This window comes from Desmodus rotundus, chromosome 8 (assembly GCF_022682495.2).
Source record: "Desmodus rotundus isolate HL8 chromosome 8, HLdesRot8A.1, whole genome shotgun sequence".
Classification (NCBI taxonomy): Eukaryota; Metazoa; Chordata; class Mammalia; order Chiroptera; family Phyllostomidae; genus Desmodus; species Desmodus rotundus.
This window is the reverse complement of record NC_071394.1, coordinates 88,947,872-88,973,687: the sequence shown is the minus strand read 5'-3', so window position 1 is coordinate 88,973,687 and position 25,816 is coordinate 88,947,872.

Genomic DNA, 25,816 nt, shown 5'->3' with positions numbered 1-25,816 from the left:
CTGCAAAATGGTGCAGCCACCTTGGAGAAGTTTGACAGTTCTTCAGAATGAATTGAAAACATACACCCACACAAAATCTTGTACACAGATTTTTATAGCAGCATTATTTATCATAGCCAAGAATGGAAACAACCCAAATATCCATCAGCTGGTGAACAGGTAGACAAAATATGGTATATCCATACAATGGAATATTATCTCATAATAAACAGAAATGGAATACTGATACAATATAGATGAACCTTGAAATTACACTAAGTGAAAGAAGCCAGTCACAAAAGGTCCCATATTGTATGTTTCTAATTATGTAAAATGTCCAGAAGAGGCAAATCCACAGAGACAGGAAGGAAATTAGTGGCTGCCTAGGGCTGGAGGGAGAGGGAATGGGGAGTGACTGCTAAGGGGGGGAATTTTGGGGATGGCATGAAAATGTTTTAAACTTAAACAGTGGCAGTGGTTGCACAGCCCTGTTAATATAGTAAAAATCATTGAATTGCATATATTAAATGCATGAATTATATTGTATGTGAATTATACATGTCAATCAAGCCACTTAAAAAGTGTAACTTAGATTCTGTCACTCCTTTGCACCAAATCCTCTCTAGGCTCCTGGATTTCCTGACCCACATTCTGATGATTCATATCACCGTACAAGGCCCCAGGTGATCTGGCCTCCAGTTTCCTCATTTGCTCAGTCACATTGGCCTCCTCACTGTGCCCAAGATGTGCCAGGCACATTCCTGTTCCAGGGCTGTTGCCCTGTTGTCCTTCTGCTGGAGAAGCTCCTTTCCCAGGTGCCCTCCCGGGGAACCCCTTTATGTCTGAGTCACCTTGTCCTGGAGGCTTTCCTTGACCACTCTGTTTAGAATCACAATCCCACCCCACCTGGAACTCCTTACCATATTTCCCCTTCATTGCTTTATCTAACCTAGCATATGATTTATTGTTTGAATCTCTCTATTAGAATGTAAGCTCTGTGAGATCTAGAATTTTGTCTGTCTAAATCACCACTACAGCTCATCACCCTGACAATGCCTGGCACATAGCATGTGTTCAGTAAATATCTGTTGAACGAATGACTGGGAAGCTATAGGGCAAACATGGTTGACTATTCCCAACTCCCTTCTTTCTTATCCACTTCCATTGATAGAGGCTGAAAAAACCCTGTCTTAATTTTCCCAGTTGACCTTCAGTTGAGGGTGTTTGTAGGACCAGGAGAAGACTACCAGGGAATTTCTAGTAAAATGTTTATTTCCCCTATAAAAGGAAAGAGGGCTCTGCGAAGAGGGAACCTCACTCTCAGTGTCTGGTCTGCTCCTGCTCTCTTATCACCTTTGGATGTTGACATGTGACAGCATCTTTTCAGAATTTGTTTTTCTTTTCATTCGTAACTTTTTGTAAAGTTTAAATTTGGATTTTCCTCTCTACTCACCATTTGATAATCTGCTACTTTCCACTTAATGTGCGATGGACACCTTGACATGTCTGTCATTCTCAACTCCATGAGGGAGAGCTCACTTTGCCCCTGTCTGTTCACTCATTCAGCACTAATATAGTGAGAATTTACTACAATGACAGTTGGGCAGCACAGATCAAAAACAGCAGTGTGTATGGGTCCAGAGGGCTGGGAAGGAATGACGAAAGGCTGGGGCTGGTATCGGGGAAATCTTGGAATCTGACTGGGAAGACAGCAGGAAGGGATTTCAGGGACTGGTCCAGGAAGGAGGGGCTGTTCAGTGGTCATCAGGCTGCAGAGGCCACAGGGGCCTTTCTGATCACACTCTCCCTGCTTTGATTGCAGACGCTGGCTCTAAGTTTGCCTTGAATAGAAGCTGTCTTGCTGGCAACAACACATACTTTCGAATCTGGGAGGAGCAAGCTCTGGAGTGGTTTCATTCGGGTGCTTTGTGCATAATGCAAATGTAATTAATCATCTCTATGGTGGCTTATAATTTAGCATTTTTTCATTTTTAGCAGTCTAATTAAATTCATTTGAACTTTATAAGTAGTTATTTTAGAATTTTTCTTTGTACCCCCACTGGTGGAGTGCTGAGAACTCACCATAAATATGTCTCAAGATGGCTACTGCTGTTTTCAAAATGAAGCTTAAAGGCTATTCAAGTGAAAAGTATTATTGTGTTACTACATCTTAAATTAGCCATCGTGAAAACTGGAGACCTGTTTCTTGTTTCTTTCTTCTTAAAAACTGTAAAGTGCCTTAAAGAATTGGAATGGGAATGCCTATGAGCTGGGGAAGAACCACTCAGCAAGGTCTTCACCCAGGATGGGTGGGACATGAGGATAGCCTGTGCCCTAGGACACAGCTCTGCTGGTGTGTTCAGCTGTCTGATTTGAAAAAGAAACCACACACACTCTTCTCTGTCTCTCAGACAAAAGCCCATTTCTGGATGCATTGTGCAGAACTCATTTTAATGGTGTAGTAATTAAGTTAGAAATATGTGGTGCTTATCCTTTTTATGAATGCTCTACATGCCGAGTTTACAAATTTTCTCTTAAAGTCAGAGACAAATTTAAGATAAAGATTAAAAAAAGCTATACTAATAATTTAAAAAATGCAAAGGAAGTCAACAACATTTTTCTCTGAACAAATTGCCAGAGATTTACACACACGACTCATGCTGGGGTGGCCGCGATGCTGGTAGAAGTTTACATAGGTATAATCTTTCTAGGAATAATTTAGTAGGAACAAGGATCTGTATTCTGGATAACTTTTTTAGGGCAATTTTTGTGTAATCTTTGAATCAGAAATCCCACCCCTATGACTACATTTTAAGGTACAGAGCTTAAGCAAATATGTAGCTAAGAGGATTCTCATTTATCCAGTTATTATGTATTTGCTAAGTTTTAAAAAGAGAACTTTATATACATTCTTATTTTCTATCTTGTCTTGTACTCAATATTTCACTTTAACTCCCCAAAAGGAGCCATGTTGGAAATGACAGATAAGCCTCTTGGAGAAGAACAACGTGGGTGCTCAGGGGTTGGCCCCAGGAGTCAGAAGCCTGGGTTCCAGGCCCAACCCCACCACTTACTAGGTACTGTGTGACCCTGGACAAGGTGGACTGGTCTTCTCCATTTTTTTATCACTGCTTTTATTTTTCCCAGAAAGCATCTCATTTGCTGTCTTGTTCATGTTCTGGGTCTCCACTCGAGAAATATTGACTCCTCAAGTGTAGCGATCAGCAGGGCTGTCGACCACAGTGTTTGTGGAGCTCAGACTATTGACTCCCTGACCTCATGGGGCCTCGGTCTCCCCAAACACAGATAGAGACAATAACAATGCCTACTTACCCTGTGTTATATGAATTTAATACATGGAAAGTGCTCAGAATAGTGTCTGTAAATATTCAGTGGACAATGAGTAAGGGTTAAATTTTGCAATCTCCCAAGCCCCTAAGAATAACTTGGTAGAGAATGAGGTTAATGGAGAGAAGGGAAGGAGGAGGGGTGAGAGCATCTCTAAGGGGATTCTCATTTCTCCAGCCTTGGACATGAAATCCTAGCTTGCTGTCCAACTATCCACATGGGCTTAACTCCACCTTGCTGGGAGGTGGGAAGGCTACTTCTCTCCAACAGTCCACTGGTGGCCCAGGACTTCTAGGAACTTGGGCCCACTAATAGTCAACTTCAAGTAGAAATAGTACTTCAGGTAAGGGCTTTGTAAAGTCCTTGTGTCCTGTATGAAAGGCACTGAAGACTTCACCAGTCTAGCTTAGAAGAACTTTTTCCCCTATGAACCTGAATAAGGAAGGTCACCACTTAAAGCAAAATCTTTTTTTTTTACTTACTTTGCATGGTGTAAGCTGTAAAGTGCTTTCTGACTAAAACCATTCGGTTAGATGTTGGCATTGATGCCCACCAGGGGAAGGAAAGAGGGGGGACACCTGGCAGCTAGTTTGGCCTCTCCTTGGGGTGGAGAGTGTTGGTGCTGGGGGAGCCCCAGAGACCTCATTACCCCTCCATGTCAGAGAAGAACATCAAGACCACAAAGTAGGGCTTGTCCAATGGTATTCAGATGGTTTGGGGCAGAGAGGCTAGTTGGCCTTGAAGCCTAGTCATCAAGCTAGTCTTCTTCCCACCAAGTCCAGCTTCCTCATTTTGCAGGTGAGTGAATGACAACAGGTAGAGAAGCCAACTTGTGTGGTAAGAGCCTTAGCCAGAGAGGAGGAGCTGGAAGTACCTCAGCACCTGGCCTCACACACCTGTATCACTAATGCTGGAAAAACACTGAGTAATGGTAGTCAGTTTACCACAATGCCTACTTTGTTGTGCCTTTAGCTACACTCAATTTTATTAACATTTTAAAATTTAAATTTCTAGTTGTATCTAAGAATAATAAAACTTTATTTTGACTTTATGCTCAAGAAGTGTTCAAAGTTAACACCAGAATTTGGTATGACACATTACATTAAATCTGATTCATATTAACGATTATTTCATTTTCTTTTGTGTGGGAAAAAATTATGCCTATATGAATTAATTAATTTATTCCTTTAAAAATATTTTTTAACTTAAAAATGTTTCCTTTCCCACTCTCAGCTTTTCTGTTCTCTACTCTCAGCTATTCTCATTGGTGCATGTTTGTTCATTTTCTTTTTTATTTGATAAAGTTGAGAACTTCCTATGTGCAAAGTTCTGTCATACAAAGGTGAAGAAGAAAATCATGAATAGGCCTTGCCTTCGAGGAGCTTCATTCCAAGTGGGGGAAGACAGGCATTAAACAAGTAAACAAAAACAACTTCAAAATATCAAGTTCTGTGAATGAAATGAATATTTCTAACTAGCTTTGAGATAAATCTTCCTAGATAACCCTCTGTAATCTCACATCAGTCAGAAATGTCAAAAATACTACTCATTTTTTTCCCTCCAGTCTGATTTTTCTTCCCGGTTTCTAGGTTTTTACTAAAAATATTTGCACTTAAGAGTGATTCTAAATGTTTTTAGGAACAGGGGCCACATTGGGAACATACTAAAACTATGGATGCTCTGTGCTGGGACACACCCTTTTTTGCATGCAGTTTCAGGGGATTCATGCTTCCTGGATAGGAACTCCTATCCTGGAGGAAGAGAGACATGGGGAAATGGGCGCCAGCTCAGCCAGGACCTCTGTTTCCTGGGGGTGAATATTTATGGGAGACTGAATACTTATGCTGACTTGGTTCTATAGCACTTGAGATTTCTTGCACTCTTGATATTTAAAACATCCCATAGATCTTTTAAGCCCTTCATATTTAAATATTATTTTTATGTATCCCACATATTATGTACTAATAACAAAGAGAAAAATGAACATTATGATAGAGAAACCTGGTAGATAACACTGTAACAGGTGATCAAACTTGTCAGAGCCAAAAAAGAAATGGTTGCCTCCTGATGTCATGTGCCATGAAGAACACAATGTCAGTTATTCCTTCCAAAAAATTCAGCCTAAATTTAATCATGAGGAATAACTTAGGAAAATACAAATTGAAAGATATTATATAAAACAACTTATTGGGGTGGGGACAGTGGGAAGAGGGGATTGCAGGAACTATTATAAAGGACACATGGACAAAATCGGGGGGGATGGTGGGGGTGGGGGAGGGAGGTGGGTTCAGCTGGGGTGGGGGGGAGGGAAGGGGAGAAAAGGCGTACAACTGTAATTGAATAACAATAAAAATTAAAAAAAAATAAATAAAACAACTTATTTAGATACTTTAAAAATATCCATGTCATGAAGAGCAATGCAAAACCAAAATGGGGGAACTATTCCAGATTAGAGGGACAGATAAGTCACTACCATGTATGATTAGATCCTGGATCAAAAAAACCCACCAAAAGCCAACCCTTACATAAAGGACACGTAGGGAAATAACACGATTTTTTATGGGTAGTATTTAATACTATCATGTATATAAATTTTCTTTGCAAGTCTTAAGCATTAGAAAAGTATCAGCTATTAGTATAATTTGTATTGTATTTCTGTTGACCTTAAGAAGAACAGACACAAAATAGGTCTATATAATATTATTTTTTTCTTTCATTCATTCAACAAATATTTCTTGATCTGAGATGCAAAAAAGTGACTTGCTCAAGGTCTCCAGTTCAATTAATTGTTAAAGGTAGAACTGTAACTCAGATCCCTTTGTCTTTCCGAGAACGTGGGGTTGCGCTCAGGGAACACAATACATTTAATTCACAAGGCCGGTGGTAAGTGAAGTGATAGTGTTGATGATGGTAGTGTCACTAGTGGTGCTGGTGGTAGTAGTGGCAGTGATGGGGTTGGTGGTGGTGGTAGTTAACAGCAGCAGTGTGGGTGTTAGATATGAACCTGAATGTGGTGGACAAGATAAAAATATCAGATCTTGGGAAATGCAAAAGCAGTTATTCCGGTTACTTTTCCAGAATTTATATTTCTTGTCCTTGTTATTTTTTTCTCTCTTTAACCCCTTCATTCTTGGTATCACAGATACCTGTTTTCATCTAGGAGTTCTTTTTACTTCAGATCTGCTTATTGTGTCTAGAACGTTCTATAAAATATAATCTTTTCAGAGCAAGGCTCTTAAATCTCCAGGACTTCTTTTCAACTTGTGTTGTATTGTATATAACCTAACAGGCTGCAATTGTAGGACACCCAGAATGGAGAGACTGGTAACTGCCATAATAATGACCCATGGAATATGCTGACCTCCCTTCACCATTCCTTCTTCAGCACTTTTTGCACCCATGCAATGAGTCCTGCCTTCTTTTCTTGCTGGCATTAATACTAGAAAAGGTTCAGTCCAAATGGGTATCAAGTTGGTGTATTTTTGGAGACACTGATAAGGGCCGTTATCATTGTCAGACCAATTGTTAGCATTTTGTTTGCATTTAATCTCTGGTTGCTGTCTTTTTTTTTTTTTAAAGAGCTGTGTGGGTAAGTACACTGATGGCATGCTGATCACATTTCCAGGCTGGCATGAGGCTGTGAGTAAAGTTAATAGCCTGGATGAAAAAATAATGAGCCAAAACAATGTCCACAGTCTAGACTAGAAGTAACCTGGCCATAACAGAGACCAATGCAATCTAGCACTTGGGTCCAAGTGACATATTGCACAAGGATGACAGGTAAGAGACTCAGGCTATGCATCTGGGAAAGATTCATGAGTTGTCATGAACAATAACCTCAAGATGTGAGAGGTTGCCAAGAAGGTGGAATTGTGGGTGGGTATGGTAGAATTAAGAGGAAAGAGCTCTGTTCTGGGCAGCTATCACTAAGGGCTTGGATTGAGTTTTCTTCACACTTGACAAATAGAAATTGTGGTAAGGAGAGAGGTTAGGATGGTGGGGCTGAGGTGGGGATTTGAAATGTCATATGAATCTCAGATGAGGGAGCCTAGAGATCTGAACCTCTAGTGTGCTGTTACTAGTTAAAACATACTCCATTACAACTCAGAAAGCTAACTAGCAGTGGTTAGATGATAAAAATGTGATTACTTTATAGAACTAGGTGCCTGCCATTCCAGGGTGAGCAGCAATGGCTTAATGTTAACATCCAAGGTCCAGGTTCCTTCTAGATTTATGTTCTGCATCTTTGGCATGTTGGCTTCTTATCTTTAAGTTTGTCACCTCATGGTACTAAAATGATTGTCATTGCTCCAAGTACCACACTTCACATAAGCACATTCAAAGCAGGGAGAAGGGGGAAATAGTAGAACCAGGGAGCTCTACTCAAACATATTACACACTTCTATCAGGAAGCAAAAACTTTTCCAGAAGTTTCTTAGCAGGCTCTCCTTATATCTCATTGGCCAGGTTGTGTCATGTGACCACCCCTTTGGTCCTTTAGTTTCTTTTATTTTTTATGAGCTTTGCTTAAAAATAAGTTTTTTATTTATTTATTTTTAGAGACAGGGGAAGGGAGGGAGAAAGAGAGGGAGAGAAACATCAATGTGTGTTTGCCTCTTGAGCACCCCCTACTAGGGACCTGGCCTGCAACCCAGGCATGTGCCCTGACTGGGTAATCGAACTGGCAACCCTTTGATTTGCAGGCTGGCACTCAATCCACCGAGCCACACCAGCCACAGCTGTTCCTTCAGTTTCAAAAGCTGAGTAGACCTCATCTCTGTGGCAGGGGAAGGGCTGTTGTTTCTTGAGCATATTGCTGCCCATATCATAATGAAACAAAATTGGTGAAGTTATGATAATTTGTTATGCGTCAGTATATGTAAATAACAAGTAACATCAGCAATAGAATGAAAGGCTGTATAGTATGGTGGTTAAGGGCCCAGGATCTAGAGACTGATTGCCCAGGTTCAAATCCTGCCTCCCAACTTACCTTCTCTGTGTCTGAGTTTCCTCATCTTTAGCCCTAACCCATAGCCACATGGTAAGGACTAAATGAGTTAATACAGCTAGCATGCTTGGCATAATATGTGTTTGGTAAAAGCCCAATAAAGGCTAGTGCTTGCTGGTTTCAGCCTGCTTTCTCTTGGGCCCTTCTAAAGGTGGGATTTGTTTTGGATTCCTATAAATAACAAAAAATCCATGCAAACCAGTTTAAACAAAATGGGGAAGGAGTTACAGGATGGATTCTGGAGTGTGGCACAAAAGAGGAGGTTAAGAAGTGTCCTGGGGCCTTGGTGGGGCAGAGTGGCCAGATGCAGGAAAGCCTTAGGCTCTCTGCATCTGTGGCCACATGGGCTCTCTGCTCCTCTGCTTTAGGCCTCCTCTGAGCCCCTGGTAAGCAGTGGTGACAGTGCTGTTTACATACCAAACACCTGACAGAAACTGATTAGCTACTCTATGAGCCAATTTCAAATTTCCTGTGGAAAGAATGTGATTGGTCAGATGAACACTCATGATCTTGTTGGGAGAGGAAAGAAGTATGCCCTAACATAAACTGAACTTTTGGGACTATAGCAGGTAGGGTCAGGACAGGTTGAAAGATGAGTGGGGAAAGGCATGCCAAAGGGTGCCTATTCCAAGTCTATTCCTTCTTTTTACTAAGGGAAAACAAGGAAATTGACAATAATGTCCAAGAAGCTTTCAGAGACTTTAGACAAGAGATTGAGTTTGCAACGAACCCTGAAAGTCACTAGAAATCTCTCATTTGGAGATAAATTTAGCCAGTTATTTTAGTTAGACATATTCATCTTTTCTCCTTGATACCCTGATCCGTATGGGATTGCTGCTATCCTATTACACAGGAAATATCAAAGGTAAGAGTGTGGCTCAGCCCAGTTGACACTCTGCCTCAGTGTGGTAATACTGACAAGATTCGGGGGGCCATGGGGACTGGTACTTACCTGCCAGTCAGTGGACCAGGGTACACGATAGCCATAACATAACTCAGGGAAGAATGTGTCCTCCTTGCTCAAAGTAACAGTTACAAACAGAGTACAGGCCCAAGTCCAAGGCAAACTCTATACCTTATACACTGATGCTAAATATAAAAAAGATCATTCAACTTGAAGTCATACCTTACTTAGTAGAAAAATTATTTCCAATTAGCATAATTATCTAATGAACATTCAAAGGGGAAAAACTAATTATTAGAATCATAGGCTCTCCGGGTTGTAAGGAAACTTACAGGTCAATGAAAATGCCTGCCTCTCCCCTCCCCCTCAACCCCCACTGGTACAAAGATCCCTTTTACCACTTCCCAGCCAGGTAGATGCTAATTCTGCTTCACATCCTCCATTGAAAATCACCTTCCATTTCTGGGTAACTATAGTCATCAGCAAATCTTGACTTGAGTAAGACTAAAAATTGGCCTCCTCATAATTTCTACCAATTGGCACAACATTTGCTCAAATTTTACATCTGAGCTTCATAAACAAACCATCATTGGCATACCAAGAAGGATTATCTTCTCATATTTGAAAAATAAGCTTCTGCCCAGTGGCAGATACATAAAGTTACCCAACCAACAGCCATTTCTCATACGTCCTCTTCTTGAACACCAGGAGATGAAGTTATGATAATTTGTTATACATCAATATATGCATATGTTATACATATAATATACATATATTATATGTATGTGCAATGTATGCATCTATATATATATGTTATATGCTTGGTTGGAAACAACCCCCCAGGTTAGCTTACATTCAAGGGAAAACATTATGCATATACTCAAATGTCAGGAGCCAGGGATCATTGAGGATGATTCTTAAAGTTTGTCTACCACACTACTTTTATTTTTAATTTTTATATTTTTGACAGCTCTCTGGTAGTGGCTGAATTGGAGTAGTTGGCTTAGGGTTAGGCCAAAATGACATCTTGAAAAGGAGAAAGCCAGGCTCACAGCTCAGGGCAGGGCTGGCCTTATCCCCACTTCTGGATGCAGGAGGAGGCTCTGGACGAGAGAGAGAAGCATGGGTCTTCTCGCCTCTCTTTGCCCCTATCCTAATGGTTTCCCACCTGGGACAGAAAGTCCATGGATGGGCCTGAGAGATGGCACAAGCCCCTGCCACACCTGGCAGCAGGCAGTTCACAATCCAGAAGGCCTTGGGCACTTTCCCCACTTTTCTGTCCTCTAGGAAACATGGTGCAGGGGATATACAGCTTTCTTGGGGAGGCGAGTCAGGGATGGAGTGAGAGATGGAAGGTATTTGCTGCAGGTCTCCCCCCAACTTGTGTCCAGAATGGAAAGGAGGAGGAGAGGTAAGGTTCTATTTCACTCATATCCTACACAGAGTTTTATACCTTGCTTTTGTCATTAGATTATACATTTGGACAACTTACTGTAAGGATCCAATTCATCCTTTTTTGTAGCTGCTGAGTATTCCACTGGGTGAGTGGATTGACAGAATTTGATGGGTGGACTGATAGAACTTTATCTCTAGGTCTTTGGAGGCATGCCTACCTTTGTTTGAAGGACATCTTTTCTGGAGGACTCTTAGGGTGGGACCAGTTATGTCATCTCATCTGTCACCATGGAAATATGTGCTCTAAATATAAGCTTCTTCCAAATAGTCTTTCTGAGCTTGGTCCATGTGTATTTCCCAAGGACTCTCACAGCCAAATGGGGCCTTCAAGGCCTTCCATTCACAAGGATGGCTCCTGAGTGTCTCTGTGGAGGTCCTGGGGCTACTGAAGGAAACACAGCTGGCCTCTGCCATTCTTCTGACGACTGAGGGGCTCTCTGCATGTGAAAAGGCAGGTGTGTGAGACATTGGTGACATCCCTGTATCAGCGCATGTTCCATCAATGAAAGGAGGTATTATTTCCTTTCCAGCGGCTTCACCATTTGCCCCCCCCGCCCCCAGCTGCTTTGTTTCATGTTTGGCTTGCTCTTTCCCTGTGCACCCTGCAGTTACTGTGGTCTGGGTCATGCATGCCACTGCATGAACAGGAGACAGCTATTCTTTCATTTCCCCTTTGCTTTATTTGGAGTTTTTAGAAAGTTTTCCTCATGTGTCTTTTTTCCCCTACAAAATCCCAAATCATATCATGTGACTTTTGCATACAGCTCAGTTCCCTTTCACGGCTTTCCTGCTTATTTCAAGTGGCTATAGTTTTGCCTTAATTATTTGTAATAATAGTCTTTATTTGCTGAGGTTTTTGTGTACAGCAGGCCCTGTGCTGAATGCTTTGTAGGAGAAAGCTCCTTGAAGAGTCACCACAAACAACTCTATGGGATATCTTTGTCATCCCTGTTTTACAGAGGAGGAAACCAAGGCTGAAAGAGGACCTCATTCAAGGTCAGCTAGCTAGAAAGTGTCTGGATCTGAAGCTAGGCCTGCTTAGAAAACCCAGACTCTTGAGTCCTCTGCCATGTGGAATTATTGCCTTATCTCCTTTGTAGGTTCGCAGTGGATCCCACTAAGAACAAGGTTATTCAGCTTCTCAGGAGGGCAAAGAGAAATTGGAGAGCCTCCAGGGAAGGTCCTGGAGAGTGATTAAGAGGACGAAAGTAAGACTGGTGAGAAGGCCCAGAGGATAAGAGTAATTTAATCTGGAGAAATAAATTCTAGGGGCTAAATTAATGGCATTTCACTGATGTCTTCATGAGTATCAATTAAAATATTTTTAAAACAGGAGCCAGTCTGCTAATTTTATAACACAATGTCAATAGAATGACCTAACTATTATTTTAGTTAATGAATTCAACAAATATGTGGTAAGCAATCACCATGACCCAGGTTTAGAGTAAACAAGATGGGCAAGGACCTTCCTGTTGTACTTCTGTTTTGGTGGCAGAGATGAGGGAAGAGAGACCAACAGTAAACAGGAAAATCATACACAAATAGGAAACCATACATAATCATTGCAGTCAATGATAAATGCCATGAAGAAGCCAAGACAGAGATGGGGGAGTGAGTCTCTGAGGATGGTTTCTCTGAGGAGGGAACATTTGAGAAACCTTAAAGTCATGTGAAGCTCTAGGGACAGAATGGTCCAGGTAGCAGAGACCTTGAGGCATGAATGAGTTTGGCAAATAGGGGAACAGAAATCAGGAGGGTGCAGCTGGGGGGCAGAGTAGTGGGTGATCCACTGGGAGATCCAGCAGGAGCTTCATCTCTCGGGGCCTCAGGAAGCCACTGGGCAGAGAAGTACAGGACATTGTGGCAGATGTGATGGGGGTGATGGGGGTGGAAGTGAGAGGAAGACAAGACTCAAGAATGACCACCAGGTTTTTGGAAAGGATACTCAATTATTTATTTTGTTGTTATTTTGCTAGAACAAGGAAGGTTTGAGGGTGTCTTGCTTGGGAGTTCTTAAGCTGATACTCCTGGATCATCAATTTTACATTTTGGTTCTCTGTTTGTTTTTCTAGGGAGAGGATTATACCCCTTACCTGTTTTTTGGAAGGGAAAACCTCCCCTCCTGGCAATGAAAAGGTTGAGTCTGATCTAGGCCAAGCTCTCCCCATCCCACCTTACTTTGCAAGTAGGGCAGAAGGTCACACCACATCTGATTCTTGGTGGAAGCCAAGGTCTCCTGACTCCTAAACCAGGGCTCTCTCCACTGTATAAACTGTTTCATGGAAGAGGGAGGCAGAGGTTTGAGCAATCTATGATTCCATCCCCCCTAACCTGGACAAAATGAGGGCCTTTGCTACTTAGAGATCGGTTCTCAAAATTGGCATCCTCAGCTCCAGCAGTGTCATTATGTTCTCTCTGTCCAGCTTAATAGAAGTTGAAGCAGGTCTGCTTCTAAGAAATGTCCCCGGAACTCAGGTGTTTATGAAATCCAAGTAAGATCCAGGGGTGACTGAAAGTCAAATTAGGCAGCAGTGAGGTATGTGTGTTGTCTATTTGGGGGTGCAAATCACCAGGATTTGTGATTTGTGGGAAGGTGGTAACCTCCTCTGGCACATGTTCTGCAAATGTTTTTTTCTTTTCATTAAGCCCTGAATTATAATCTATCAGACAGAATCTTGAACAGAAATCTCTATTGTAGTAATACCACTATATAACTTTTAAAAGCAGGAGTTAAAAGTATTAGAGAAACAAGGCAAAATGAATATATATTCCTTTTCAGTTTTGGCTTCCTGTACTTCAGGCACACTTTTATGGGTCAGTCTCTGAAGGTCAGCTAAAAGAAACAGAAGAGAAAAAAGAAGTTCCTAAAAAAAGCTTGTATTAGGAAGACAAAACCATAATATTTCTAAAAGTGTGGGTTGAAAAACTGGAGATATCTTTCCAGAAATTTTCAAATGAAATAAAAAATTTTTACAATGACCTTTTATATATCCTGGCAAGAAAAGGCACAAAATGATGTAAGTATTTATTACAGCGATAATGCCCCCTACCCAGAAGCTTAATGTGATGTGATGGGAATTTAGATGGTATGTATAGAGATGTTCCTTGCAGAATCATAATTGCCTGAAGACCTGGGGCAGACTTTTATGGTATGGTATACTTTCAGGAAAATCTAAACTGATAGAATTTCTAGGAAAGAGAAATATCTTGTCAACCAAACTTAATCCACCGGAATTTTTGATGTAATTTTTTTCTTTTTTTATTTTTTAAATATATTTATTGATTATGCTATTACAATTGTCCCATTTCCCCCCCCTCACTCCACCCCATCCTGCCCACCCCCTCCCTCCCACATTCCCCCCCTATAGTTCATGTCCATGGGTCATACTTATAAGTTCTTTGGCTTCTACATTTCCTACACTATTCTTACCCTCCCCCTGTCTATTTTCCACCTGTCATCTATGCTACTTATTCTCTGTACCTTTCCCCCCCTCTCCCCCTCCTACTCCCCTATTGACACCCCTCCATGTAATCTCCATCTCTATGGTTCTGTTCCTGTTCTAGTTGTTTGCCTAGTTTGCTCTTGTTTTTGTTTTAGGTGTGGTTGTTAATAACTGTGAGTTTGCTGTCATTTTTACTGTTCCTATTTTTGATCTTCTTTTTCTTAGGTAAGTCCCTTTAACATTTCATATAATAAGGGCATGATGATGATGAACTTCTTTAACTTGACTTTATCTGAGAAGCACTTTATCTTCCCTTCCATTCTAAATGATAGCTTTGCTGGATACAGTAATCTTGGATGTAGGTCCTTGCGTTTAATCTTGGGTAATGTAATTATGATGTGCCTTGGTGTGTTCCTCCTTGGGTCCAGTTTCTTTGGGACTCTCTGAGCTTCCTGGACTTCCTGGAAGTCTATTTCCTTTGCCACATTAGGGAAGTTCTCCTTCATTATTTGTTCAAGTAAGTTTTCCATTTTTTGTTCTTCCTCTTCTCCTTCTGGCACCCCTATAATTCGGATGTTGGAACGTTTCAAGATGTCCTGGAGGTTCCTAAGCCTCTCCTCATTTTCCCGAGTTCTTGTTTCTTCCTTCTTTTCTGGTTGGATGTTTGTTTCTTCCTTCTGGTGCACACGGTTGATTTGAGTCCCAGTTTCCTTCGAATCACTATTGGTTCCCTGTACATTTTCCTTTGTTTCTCTTAGCATAGGTTTCATTTTTTCATCTGGTTTTTGAACAGATTCAACCAATTCTGTGAGCATCTTGATAACCAGTGTTTTGAACTGTGCATACGATAGGTTGGCTATCTCTTCCTCGCTTAGTTGTATTTTTTCTGGAGCTTTGAAGTGTTCTGTCATTTGGGCCATTTTTTTTTTTTTTTGTCTTAGCGTGTCTGTTGCTTAAAGGGGCGGAGCCTTAGGTGTTCACCAGGGCGCGGTAATGCTGGTTGCTGCGCTGTGATGCTGTATGTGGGGGAGGGGCCGAGAGGGAGCAATGCCGTCCGCTCCCCTCTCCACTGGATTTCAGTCTTTCACTCTGCTACCCACAATCAAATTGGGCCCCTCTGTCCTGGTTCCTGAGTGGGTGGGCTTGTGCACACTCTAGGCCCCTGTGGGTCTCTCCAACGACCTCTCCTGTGAGGCTGGGAGTCTCTCCTGCTGCCGCCTCAACTCCCATGGGAGTTTTCAATCAGAGGTTTGAGGCTTTATTTCCTGGCGCTGGAGCCCTGGGTTGTGCAGTCTGCTTCGTTCCCAGCTGTTTGTCTGGTCTATCTGTGCACGAGTGTGGGGCCACGGGGTGCTACCCACTGCTCTGCCTGTCCCGCTCTCTGCCACTCTGAGTCCGGCCCTCTCGGTTTATCTGTGTGCGAATGTTGGGCTGCAGGGTCCTCTAGTGGTCACACTGCCTGTCCCGTTATTCCCACACTCCGCCAGTCTCGGTCCCGCCACAGCCACGCGAGTCCTCTCCGCCCCGGCTGCCCGTCTCTGCCCCTCCTACCGGTCTGGATGAATGTTTATTTTTTATTTCCTTGGTGTCGGACTTCCTTGCCATTCGATTCTCTGTCAGTTCTAGTTGTGCGAGGAGGCGCAGTGTGTCTACCTGTGCCGCCATCTTGGTTCTCTCCTCCTGATGTAATTTTTTAATGTGTTGAGTCAAGTACTTTGTGTCAAAGAGACCCCTGCTTAAAGAAATATATATTGATGCAACCGTAAATTATCAAGTTGTTTGGCTGATTGAGTGATTGGCATAGGTCTGAGGGAACGAGCCATTCAGCAGATAAGTTTTGAAAAGCTGAGGAAGGAAGAAAAATCCTGAAGCTGGGGGACTGTCTGGGATGGGGAAGCTTCTGCAGTGAGGAGCACTGGGGTGGCTATTGGGGCATTAGAAACCAAACTAGTTATTAGTCTGTCCCTATTAGGACTGGCCAAATCCTTGTCTTTGCAAACTGTTTAGTTTCCTTTGAAACGACATGGAAACTTGGAGTTAGACAGTTTGCTTAAAGCTTTGGGCATGGTTACAACCCAGGAGTGTGGGTTATGGTCTTATGTGTTCAAATGGAGAAGCTAGAGTCTCCTGCTAGGCAGCAGTCTACCAGGCACGGGCTTTTGAAGCACCTAGAAATCAGTCACTGAGGAAAACGGAGCCACTTCCTTCTAGGAAGAGATTGTTACCCTCATTCAGGTCCTGTAGAGGAGCTAGTCTATCTCCATTTCTCCATTTTTAGCTGAGCTAGCCAAGTCATGGAACTGTGATGATTGAATCAGCAAAATACATTCTGGGAATAAAATGTTTGCTACATAAAGGTGAATTCAGCTCTAAGAAGGGATAGTTTCTTTTATTCTAACAGCTTGTACAGTTTTCACTGGATGTATGTTTAGCTTTAGTGCCCTTGCCACAAAATGTTGAGAAAACAGTATTATACTCTAAGGACCCTCAGATGACTAATATCAGTTACTCCTAGAAAACTCTAGGCAACAGTGGTGTTAGAGTAAGAAATAATGAGAAGAAAATAGGAATCTAATGCTTGTTCTATGTTTACTATAGACTGAGTAGATGAGTCAACTGAAGCTCAGAGAGCTTAACTGTTTGCCCAATGTAGAAACAAATGGAACTAGGGTTTGAACTCAGGTCCATATGACTGTAAAACCACATTTCTACTATCCCATGCTTGCTATGAACAAACTTCAGCAAGTTGGTAGCAATGGTGGGGACAGGACAGGAAAGAAGGATGCTTCTGGCATCTGGGAAGGGAGGAATTCCTCATTCCTTTTTGAGACATTTAATAACATCCATGGTTCACTATATCAGTGGGAAAAGCCCTTCCTTTCTTACTTCCTCTATCTGTCCAAGTAGACAGTACAGCCAGATTACTTCTCAAGATCCTACTGGCCCTGCCTTTATCTAAGTCTGAGCAGAGGAGAACCTATGGGCAGTTCTGGCTGTTTGTTAGATATGGGTTGGGTTTGCTTTTGTATCACAGACTGGCCAGGTGGCCATCAAATCTCTTCCTAAGCATGCAGCTGAATTGCATTTCCTATCCCACTGGCATCTGTGTGGGGCCATGTGACTAAGTTTACCCCAGTGAATGCAAGGACAGATTGATGTGTCATTTTGAGGCCAAGGCAGCTGAGAACAGTTATGCCTTGTCCAACTCACTCTGCCCCTTCCAGAGCAAACTTGGAGACTCTGTAATATGGACAGCAGCATTCTGAGATGGAAAAAGCCTGGATTTCTGAGTCAGTGCGTGGTGGAGAGCTGCCAAGAGAGCTGCCCAACCAGAACATCTCTCTGCAGTAGACTTTGCAGGAATGAAAAATACAACTTTTTGTTAAGCCACAGATACGTGGGTTTGCTTGTTACAGCAGCTAATGCTAATTTCTCCAATGAATACAGCCACTCAATGTCCATTTTCCCTTTCTGATGGGAACAGCATCACTCTCTCTCCATGTGCTCCAGGGGATATATAAGTAATACAGGCCTGGGCAGTCAGAGCATTGCATCCCCCCGGCCATAGCAACTAGTTTAGAAATGGGCATTTGAGCCAAGGAGAACCTTTGGGGAGGGCTCTTTTCTGCTAGATTTAAAGCTGTGATTAGAGTGCAAGCTGTTGAGGTCTACCACATGAGGAGAGAGTGGCCATGGAAGGGAGCAGAGCCAAGAGACAGGGAAAGAGAGATTGGGATGATTTGTCCCTGGGTTCAATCACACTTGATCTGCCCCAGGCTATTCCAGTTGCCTAAGCCAATAAATTCTCTCCTTCTTTTCAGTAAGTCATTTGAGGTTGGGTTTTTTTGTCACTTGTCACCAAAAGAATATAGGCAGTAAAGATGAAGCAGGATTGAATGAAAATAAAACAAAAGCAGCTGCAGGTTCAGTGGCATGCTCAATATTATAGGTTCATTTTACAGTTAATTTTCTATATTTTCTAAATCATCAATCTTTATCTACTCAGTTTCAGAATGAGTGAATAAATGTATGGCTGTGGAGACCAGAGGCATGGAGAGAAAGAACTGTGATTCAGCCAAAACACTAGAGCAGTTAGTGAAAGGTTGTAGGGTTACAATAGCACCTGTTTTCTGTATAACTTCTGAAAATGTGATGTATTATAAAAATGATTATAACTTTAACTTACATAACAAGTATGTATTGCAATACAGGATGTACAAATAAATGCAACATCTGTAAATTATTTGATGGGATTTTTTTCTTGACAATCAGCACGGTCTATAGCTCGAATTCTTCCTGACTGCTGAGGTTCAATTATCATTGCAGGAGTGATTTTGCCTTCTAGTTAGGCTCAGTTTGGAAGCCTTAGTAATTGTCAGAGAAGAAAAATGGTCTTCATAAGGTAGAAAATAGTGTGCACGTTTCAAAAAGTACTTTCAGTATTGAGTTTTCCTTGGCCCATTTTCAAATTTATATGAATTTTTATAGTTCCCTACTCAGCCAAATTCAGAATGAATGAATGAATAGCAAAGTCACATAATTTGGGACTTAAAACTCAATTCAAATTGGTTGAATTATAAGAGTAAGTGTCCATAAAACTGAGAAGTCCAGAAGACCAGATGTTGGGTCAGTATTGATCCAGATAGTAAGATGATGTCCTCCAAGACCCATTTCTCCCAATTCCTTATATTGTCCTCAGTGAGCAGCATTGTCACCTGCAGGCTCCATACAGCAGTTCTGGCAGGCCAGCTTCTCTTGGGCAGCAGCAAGATAGCTGCAGGACATTTTACTAAAGAAGATATATAGGAGGTTAATAAGCACATGGAAAGCTGCTCCACATGATATGTCATCAGGGAAATGCAAATTAAAACAACAATGAGATACCACTGCACACCTATTAAAGTGGCCAAAATCTAGAACACTGACAGCACCAAATGCTGAGGAGGTTGTGGAGCAACAGGAACTCTCATTCATGGCTTGTGGCCATGCAAAATGGAATAGCCACTTTGGAAGGCAGTTTGGTACTTTCTTACAAAACTAAAAATACTCTTACTGTATACTCCAGCAATCATGCTCCTTGGTACTACCCAAAGGAGTTGAAAACTTATGTCTACACAAAAACTTGCACACCTGTTTATAGATGCTTTATTCGTAATTGCCAAAACTTGGAAATAATCAAGATGTCCTTCAGTAGGTGAGTAGATGAACAAACTGTGTTACTTCCAGAAAATGGAATATTATTAAGTGCTAAAAAGAAATGACTTATGAAGCTGTGAAAAAGACATGGAAAAATCTTAAATGCATATCACTAAGTGAAAGAAGTCAATCTGAAAGGCTGCATACTATATGATTCTAGCTATATGACATTCTTGAAAAGGCAAAATTATGGAGACAATAAAAAGTTGAGTGATTGCTGAGAGTTAGTGGGGAGTGAGAGGTGATAGGAGGGGTACAGAGGAATTTTAGGGCAGTGAAACTAATCTGTATGATACTATAATAGTGAATACATGTCATTATACATTTGTCTAAACCCATAGAATACATGAGGAGTAAACTATAATGTAAACTATGGACTTGGTGTGATAATGATCTGTTATTAGGTTCATTGATTGTAACAAATGTACTACTCTGGTGTGGGATGTTTCTAGTGGACGAGGCTGTGCATGCATGGGGGTGAGGGGTATATAGAAAATCTCTGTACCTTTCACTCAATTTTGTTGTGAACCTAAAGCTGTTCTAAAAAAAGTCTTTTTAAAAAAAGATAGCTGCAGAGTTCCAGGCTTTAACATCATTGAAATGCACTCTGCAGGTGGAGAGAAAGGGTCTCTTGTACTAGTTTTTGCAGGGAAAGAGAAATCGTTATTTGCCAGAAGAATTCAGTGAAACCTCCTCATGCCCTTGCTTTTTACTGGCCAATTACTGTAGCCCGAAAGTCAGGAGTCCTGGTTGGCCTAAGCCAACCGGGGACTACACATGGATGGGGGTTTCAGGCTCACCAAAATCACATGGCTGAGCATGGAGGAGGGTGGTCTCCTAAAGGAAATATAGGGACACTTCCCAAGAAGAGGGTGAATGGGTGACAGGTAACAGCTAACAGATATTGTCTATAAACAGGAAGTTTATTTTCTGCAGTGACTCTGACTATCCCCCTCTCTTACCATTCTGTAGCATTTCTCTGAGGAGCCATGTGTTTAATTTTTTTACGTTGATCTAGTCTCTAAGGGATGTTGGAAATCCACACTAAATATTATTGAAAGGAAAAAAGATAAAGAGAGAGATAGACTATTGGTGACAGTAGCACTAGTTGTGATATTAAGTCCCCATATTTCAGGGGCTTAACATAACAGAAGTTGGTTGTTGCTCCTCTAAAGGTGCTGGACAGCAGGTGACATTTCACAGCCTAATTTAGAGATGCCTGTTTCTTCTGTCTTGTGCCTCAGCCAAAGGCCTCAGAATTCTTCACTTCCAGACAGTAGGTGGGAAAAAGAGAGGAGCATAGCCCTAGGAGGTATTTATGACTTCTGCTCCCATTCTACTGGATGGAACTTAATTGTAAGACTATGCCTTAACTGCAAGGCACTCAGGGAAATGTAGTCCAGCTAAGTGTCCAGGTTTGGGGGTGGGGGAAGCTAGAAGGACAGAAAGGAAGGAAGACAATGACAAAAATTCCATTCACTTAGTATATTTGTTGGTAAAGAAAACCTTTATCTAAATTAAAATGTATTACTAAGACAATTGATGAGAATAGCTGCAGATTACATGGTACAAACATGGTAGCACTAATTAAAAACTTTAAAAAGTTGATTTATATAAAGCTGACACTGCACAAATGGCAGTTTCACATAATTCAACTTAATAACAACTTGACATGAAATCTGGGAAATGGTAAAGCCAAATATATATTTGGAGCACCTCTCATTGAATGTTCTGAGATCTTTATTTTTTATTTTATCTTATTATTTTATTTTTAAAGTATATTTTATTGATTATGCTATTACAGTTGTCCCAGTATTTTCTCCTTTCCCCCCCTCTGCCAGTACCTCCCTTCCTTCCAGCAATCACCCCCTTAGTTCATGTCCCTGGGTCACACATATAAGTTCTTTGGCTTTTCCATTTCCTATACTACTCTTAACCTCCTCCTGTCTATTTTGTACCTACCTATTATGCTTCTTAATCTCTGTACTTTATCCCTCCCCTCCCCTCCCCACTGATAATCCTCCATTTGATCGCTATATCTATGATTCTGTTCCTGTTCTAGTTGTTTGCTTAGTTTGTTTTTGTTTTTTAGATTCAGTTGTTGATAGTCGTGAGTTTGTTGTCATTTTATTGTTCATAGTGTTGATCATCTTTTTCTTAAATAAGTCCCTTTAACATTTCATGTAATAATGGTTTGGTGATGATGAATTCCTTTAGCTTTAGCTTGTGTGGGAAGGACTTTATCTACCCTTCTAAATGACAACTTTGCTGGATAGAGTAATTTAGGTTTTAGGTCCTTACTTTTCATCACTTTGAATACTTCTTGCCAATCCCTTGACTGCAAAGTTTCTTTTGAGAAATCAGCTGATAGTCTTATGGGGACTCCTTTGTAGATAACTCTCTTTTCTTGCTGCTTTTAAGATTCACTCTTTATCTTTAACCTTTGGCATTTTAATTATGATGTGTTTTGGTGTGGGCCTTTTTGGGGTCCAACTTGTTTGGGACTCTGTGCTTCCTGGATTGTATGTCTATTTCCTTCACCAAATTAGGGAAGTTTTCTTTCATTATTTTTCAAATAAGCTTTCAATTTCTTATTCTTCCTCTTCTCTTGGCATCCCTATGATGCAGATGTTAGCACGTTTGGAGATGTCCCAGAGTCTTCTTATTCTCTCCTCATTTTTTTGAATTCTCGTTTCTTCATTCTGTACTGGTCAGCTGTTTATTTCTTCCTATGTTCCAAATCATTGACTTGAATCTCAGCTTCCTTCCCTTCACTGTTGGTTCCCTGGATTTTTCTTTATTTCACTTACTGTAGCCTTCATGTTTTCCCTTATGTGTTTGCCATACTCAATGAGTTCTCTGAACATCCTCATCACCAGTGTTTTGACCCTTGCATCTGATAGGTTGGCTATCTCTGTTTCACTTAGTTCTTTTTCTGGAGTATTGATCTGTTCTTTCTTTGGGGCCATATTTCTTTGTCCCTTCAATTTGTCAGCTTCCCTGAGTTTGTTTCTGCGTATTAGGTAGGGCTGCTTTGACTCTCTGTCTTAGTGCACCTGTTACGTTGTAAGGGGCGGAACCATAGGAGTTCACCAGGGTAGGGGAACCTGCTTCACTGCTTTGTGGCACTATATGTGGGGGAAAGGTCAGAGAGGGGACAATGCTGCTTGCTCAGTACTCACCCTGTTTCCAGTTACTTCACCTTCTCGTAAGTGACTGGTGCCCCTCTAGCTGTTGCTGTGGTGGTGATTCCCAGAGTGGACGGGTTTGTGTACATTCTAGACCTATGGGGGCCCTTTAAACAAACTCTCCTGAGGGACGTGCAGTTTCTTCCACTGTACCAACCCCCACTGGTTTTTTACAGGCAGAAGTTATGAGGCTTTATTTTCCTGGTGCTGGGATTCTGGGCTGTGTGGTCTGGCCTGGGGCTGGGGTTGCTCATTCCCCAGGTGTCCTTCCTGTTTTTTTAAAAAGATTTTATTTATTTACTTTTAGAGAGAGGGGAAAGTAGGGAGAAAGAGAGGGAGAGAAACATCACTGTGTGGTTGTTTCTCGTGCACCCACTACTGGGGACCTGGCCCACAACCCAGGCATGTGCCCTGACTGGGAATTGAACCAGAAACCCTTTGGGTCACAGGCTGGCACTCAATCCACCGAGCCACACCAGCCAGGGCTCCCTCCCAGTTTTTATCTGCCACATGTGAATGTGGGACTGCCCATTCCACTGGCCACTGCTGCTGCCTCACCACCACCACACCATGTCCTCTCCGCCCCAGTTCCTCCTATCTATCCCTTCTACCCATCTGGATGAATATTTCTTCTTTAACCCTTGGTTGTTGGACTTCCATACAGTTAGATTTTCTGGCAGTTCTGGGTGTTTTTTGTTTTGAGGCTGGTTGTGATCCTTCTTATAGTTGTATGAGGAGGTGAAGCATGTCTACCTACATCTCCATGTTGGCCAGTAGTCTTGAGATCTTTATTTTTGAAACAACTTTTTAAAGGTATATTTTATAAATGATAAAATGCTGGCATTTTAGGTGTATGGTCTGATGGACTTAACAACTCTATTATATTTCTGATGAGGAAAATGTGCAGGGGGATGGGTCTATACTACCACTATACAAAGGGGAGTGTTGAGGGAATGTCAGGAAACTTCTGCAAAACAATTTCTCTTGTTTTGAGTAAATTAATAGTGAAAAGGGGGTTTGTTCAAAATAGATTATTGCTTCAGTTTGATTACCCAGGAGAGATGTGACTTCATTTAGCCTTTGAGTAGCAAGTGTAGTTCTAGGATCCAAGATGAATATAAGTAATACGTTCCTGATAAACCACACACACTGTGGTTGAGAGCTTTTGGCATCAAATAGATCTGGGCTGTGTTCTGGCTCTGCTACTTTCAATTCATGTTGACCTTGGGTATTCTGAGCCTCACTTTTCTCCTTCTCAAAATGGAATTAAAAATAGCACCTACTTGATAGGGTTAGTATGAAGATTAAAAGAGATAATGCATGAGCTGTGGCTGGTGTGACTCAGTGGATTTAGCGCCAGCCTGTGAACCAAAAGGTTGCCCATTCAATTCCCCATCAGGGCACATGCCTGGGTTGTGGACCAGGTCCCTGGTTGGGGGCATGCGGGAGGCAACCAACTGATGTTTCTCTCACTCATCAATGTTTCTTTCCCTCTCTTTCTCCCTCCCTTCTCTTCTCTCTGAAAATAAATAAATAACATATTTTTAAAAAAGAGATAATGCATGAAAGCACTTAGTACAATGACTGGCATATAGTAAGTGCTCAATTTGCATTTGCTACTATTATGAATTATTTATTAGAAAAATACCCATTCTTGGAAAGTCTCTGGTTTTATACAACACATGCCACTGAAAGGCTCCTGAAGAAATCATGCTGAACTTGACTTCTGCTTCTTTTTTTATTCACCATCACATTATTGTTTATAAGATATTTTGAATTCCCAGTGGAAGCAAGAACCATAGTAACAAGCTTTCAGCTTCATTTTACTTCTAAGATGATCATTAATGGAGTTGGTACTTTTTATTTACATGACAGCTTTAGCTGTAACTAGAAATGCTTTTTCAAAATCTCTGATTATTTTTTTTTTCCTGTTCAGCTGAACTCTTGTGTCTTCATCTTTATGTTTTTGATGAATGGATGATGTTGTCTTTAGATATTCTCCGCCATCCTGGGCACATTAAACTCACCCAATTGCTCTCATCAGGAGGAACACAAGAGGAACTCCTAGAAAAAGACAGCACAGCCTCTGCTTCCTGAGGTGCATGTGCACCTGTGAAAGGGACCTGTGTGAGAGAAATTTACAAAGTCAGTCTCTGATTATAAAGATTCTTCCTTAAGAAGAAAAGAAAAAAAAATCAAAAGAAAAAAAATACTTTTACTTCAAAGAACTCCTGTCTGATTGAGTGGAGAAAAAGTAGCCTCATTGCTTTGATCCTCTCACTGAGAGAAACAACATGAAAAGAAAAGAGAAAACAAAGCTCAAATATGGGCTTTTGTTGAGAGCATCATTAGGGGTGTTTATCGGCTGCAGCAAACACACATACCAGCTCTGAAGCATTCAGTGAGGCTTCTCCAGCTTCTGCCTGGAAGGCCAGATTGTTGGTTCTGGGCCACATAACCTTTTCTAAGTGTGAGCAAGGCCTGTGAGTCTCAGACCACCTTGACCTCTGGTGAGTTCAGGCATTAGAAATAAACTAGGCTTTTTTTTTTTTTTTTTTTGACAGCTTTGGTTTGTTTACCTTTGGTAAACACTGTCTGATTCTTTTCTTCCCTTGAAGTGAGAAGCTCTTCAAAAAGCTGATGAAAAGGCCTTTTGCATATCACTTCTTCAAAACAACATTGTGATGATTTAAGTGCAAACAAATCAGGGTCAGATGAATTACATTTTTCCTTTGAAATACAGAGTTGGACAGATTTAAGGTCGTGGGGACAGTGTTTTGCATAAGTGCTCTTCAAATCCAGAATACTGAGTGACAGGCAATAAGGTTGGAGCATGGACAGAATTTGCCATCCTATACTTCTAGGACAGTATTTGTCAACTGGTGAGTCTGGCCTCCACCCCCTACCTGTAAACTGTCAAATTGTGATGAAAGCATAAAGTTAATTTCTTATCCAATGAGGAAATTCCTAACACAGTGACATTGAGCAAATGGAATATAGAGCTAAGTGCACAGCTACTGCCTGCTACAAGGAGGTTAAAGGTACAATTTCATTGTGAACTGGCACCAAAGACAGATTGTGCAATTTGGGGAATATGTGAGGTGTTTGCTTTATGAGCATAGAAAACAGTGTGGTCAGGGCAATGTGGTCTACTCAAATAGCTCTACTGTGATTTCTATGAGGCTGAATCTCAAGGGCTCCTCTAAAACTTCGTGTCCATTGCCTAGCAGGGGGCTAGCACAACAACAAATCACAAAAGAGAGAAAGGAAGAGGGAGAGAGAGGGAGGGGGGTGG